The 3860-nt window shown below is 41.5% G+C and overlaps 1 non-coding gene across 1 annotated transcript; it reads left to right on the top strand.

The window, feature by feature from the left end:
- Positions 1 to 917: 917 nt before the first annotated feature.
- TRNAT-AGU (transfer RNA threonine (anticodon AGU)) lies at positions 918 to 989 on the top strand. The gene has a single exon. It is a non-coding gene; the product is annotated as a tRNA-Thr (tRNA).
- The last annotated feature ends 2871 nt before the right edge of the window (positions 990 to 3860 follow it).

Here is a 3860-nt window from a genome sequence, read left to right as displayed (position 1 = left end):
CCCCACTTGGAATCAGAAAATCTGGCTTTGACACTAGTGATGCCACTTGCTAGGCGGTCGGCTTGAGTGTACCAACTCCGTCTGTCTGTTTTGTAAGAGATAATCACAGATGTCTGGTCTACCTCTTTAGATAGTTGGGGGATTAAAATGACAATGGCAAGTATTTTGAGGCAACAGTAAGGTCCTATTATTTATAGTTTGCTTTACTAACAGGTGATGATAGAGAAAAATGATAATGAAAGAACTGGCAAATGAGATGTATTCCAGCAGCCCTTGGCAATCTTACGTACTTTCTAAAGCCGAGAGGATGTCTCTGGTCTCTGGAGTTTATGAAAAAGCAATTCTCGAGGTGCCATTTCTGGGGCTGGTCTGCAATGCTCTAGATTGTCTGTTACACAGGTAACCACATAGAATCACTTCAAACAAGCTGTAGGAAAGTTATGCCCATAAAAACAGTAATTGTTATAATCTAACATTATGAATAATTATACTAAAGTATAAGTATGTATTGAGTGCTTGCTGCCACAGGAAAGAACAAGAACTCTTTTTCAATTCTGAAATTATATTTAACGTCACTCTAGATGACTCAGCTGATTTCCAGTGAAATGAGTAGATTTTCCTTATGACGTGTCTGGTCTCAACATACTACCCTTCTAACCACGGGGGTCTAAGCAAATCAAAATGCTGCTTGCTTTTAAAAAGTTAGAACAAGTATAATTTCCCTGGCAAAAGACTAAGTACTTGTAAGATTAAAGCCTTGTCATTCAGCAAAAATACTTGCTCATATGCCCAAAGATCCCAGTCATGCTGGGAGCCATTAGTATTGCAACAAAAATATTGGTCCAGATAAATCTACTAATTACTGATCATTGTTGGATGTGAGCTGAAACACAAGTCAAAATATCCTTCTAAGGAAGGGGGGTGTAGCTCAGTGGCAGAACGCATGCTTAGTATGCATGAGGTCCTGGGTTCAATCCCCAGTACCTCCTTTAAACAATAAATAAATAAATAAATAAATAAATAAATAAATAAATAAATAAATAAATAAATAAATAAATAAATAAATAAATAAATAAAATATCCTTCTAAAGTCAGTATTTGAGGCTTTTGTTTTTGTTCTTTCCAAAGGGATCATGGAACTGAGAGGATTTCCTAAAACCTGAATAATGATAATGATTATGAAAATAAACACTTATTTAGAATATATACAGAACTAGGAACAGTTATAAACATCTTACAAATACTAATCTTTCAAACTTCTCAATAAGCTTATAGGATACTGTGTATCAATTAGCATTTATTGCATAACAAAATACCTCAAAATATAATGGTATAAAACAACACTCACGTTTCTAGCTCACAATTCTGCTGCTGAGTCATTTGGGCTGGACTCAGCTGGGTGGTTCTTCTAGTCTTGACTGGGCTCTTTCTTGTCTACGTGGTCAGAGGCATTTGACGAGGGGCTGACTGGTCTAGGACAGCCTCAAAGGGGATGCTTGTCTCTGCCCCGCCATCTCTCATTCCTCAGCAGACTTACTGGGGCTTGTTCCCATGGTGGCTGGACAGGGTTCTGAGTGACAGTGGAAGCAGCCAGGGCCTCTCAAGGCTTAGGCTTAGAGTCGGCATCCTCTCACTTCTGTCACACTTCATTGTCCAAAGCAAGTCACAAGTTCAGATCAGATTAACAGGGGTAGGAAATAAACTTCATTACTTGGTGCAAGGAGCTGCAAGGTCACACTGCAAAGGGTTTGGATGAAAAGGAGTGAACGGTTGTGGACATTTCTGCAATCTTCCACCAGTAGGTACCCTTATTGTCCCCATATACCAATGAGGAAACTGAGGCTCAGAGAGGTTATAAAACCCACTAAAGGTCACACAGCACCTTGCTATCCATTTCTCTCTTCAGTCATAGTTATTTTGCTTCTTTGTATTTTTACAAAAAGATATATATTGAGTGATATTCAGCTCTGAGTTATTCACAACATGTACCTAAGAGATATTCAATTCTGAGTGAAAAAGAATTCAAACAAGATTGAAGCTAAACTCTAACAGAATTTTCAAGGCTAATTCCAAATTTGAGCCCCAGCCACAGAGAGCACATTAGCACACTAGTACATAGGAAAACGCTATTCCTCTTTGGAGAAGAAAGTTCATACAGCAATTTCTCATGCTTTCAAAGGAATGTGGTTGGTTTCTCTTTCAGTTTTGAGAAAGAAGACAGTTCTGCCTTCTGCTTTTCCTCATATATCACAAGAGAAATCTCATGACTCTTTCCTTTGAGATAGAAAGCAGGGTTCTTCCAGATACTCTGAAGAGTTGGTAACATTTAGCCTATCTAACCTGGGATGGGATGCCATGACCCTTCCATAATTCAAAGCCTGGCATCAGTAACTATGGAAGAGTGGTCACAAAGTCCTGCAGACAAAGCACAGACTGGATCCAAAGGGAATCAAGTTTGTAAACCAGGTCACCTTGCCCAAATGCTCTATTCCTTCTGGGGTTGGACTTGGCTAGTCAGTCGGCCATTACTCGGATGAAAGACTCATGATTTGTGTAGGGTAATTTTTGACCCTGAATTCTGAAAGTACAGAATGAGGAGGTCCAGTCATTAGAAGAAAATCTTCTGTAGGTTATTTATCATGAGACTTAAAACATACAGACACTTCGCCACAACATTTGACTTAATCAGCGGTAATCAGGCAAATATCCAAAATGTTTACTTGGTCATCTAAGTAATGTTATGGGTGATTTTGATTTTTTTGCTTTACATTTTTATCCAATCAACTAAAATTTCTATGATCAAGATGTTATTTTTATCATCAGAAAAAAACTGAGAAAATCTGTTGGTAATTGAGGTGATGAATAAAGATGGAGTTTGAAGCCTGCACCGAATATCATCATCTCTAATTCACACAGGTGAGGATAAAATAATTTTTTCTTAAAATTGTCCTTGAAATGCACATGAAATACACCAGCATGTGAAATCCCGTGTCTTCTCAGCCCACCAGCAGCCAGCCCACTGCAGTGTGAGGCCTGGGTGATGGAGTGGGTGCCCTGACTCCACCCCCAGCCTGACCTGGAGCCCTGGGGCTGGCCTGCAGCTGCTGGAATGACTCTGAGGCTGAGGGTCAAAGCTTGTGTTTCTTAAAGAAAAGCATCCGATGGGCTATCACAGGATGGAGTTAGGATCCCAGAGTACCTCTTATTTAAAGCACTGGGTCAAGCCTTGACCACCGAGTGTTTCCACGTTCCTCCTTTTCTTGCCCACTTCCCTTCTTTATCTATGAAATATTGCAACTGGTTGGTGGGAAAGACACTAAATAAACAGCTGAAAATTTATACCTCATGTCTTTAGATGACTTCATTGTTTCTGGAGTGCTGCAGAAGCCTTTGCTAACACATCCTCTCCATCCCAGGCTGGGGTGGGTGCCTCTCCTTAGCTCTGTAACACGCTGCCCTGTACTGTCTGTGATATCCGTCCTATCAGTGCTGTGCTTACTGCCCTTTCCGGAATGGTCTACGTATTGCCATGATCTTCTCTGCTAGGACGTGAGTCCTTCAAGGGCAGGAACTGAGCGTTGTTCACAGGTGGATGCCCAACAGGGGGACGATGCCCACTGTCATGCAGCGATGCCCGCTGAACAGCTGGTCAATGAGGGAGTGACTGAATGGGACGATTTACTGAATTTCCAGTGGAGCTGGACCCTCCCTAGAGGCACAACACAGAGGGCCATATAAAGAAAACTGGCGTCCCTTCTTGCCACCTGGCATAATCACACCAGCCTGCAGTGCTGGGCAGGGGACTGTTTGCAAGGCCGTTCTCACCACTCAAGGCACAGCCTCTAGCCTTTCTGGCTCCT

This window comes from Camelus dromedarius, chromosome 26 (assembly GCF_036321535.1).
Source record: "Camelus dromedarius isolate mCamDro1 chromosome 26, mCamDro1.pat, whole genome shotgun sequence".
Taxonomy (NCBI): domain Eukaryota; kingdom Metazoa; phylum Chordata; class Mammalia; order Artiodactyla; family Camelidae; genus Camelus; species Camelus dromedarius.
This window is presented reverse-complemented; position numbering and strand designations above follow the sequence as displayed.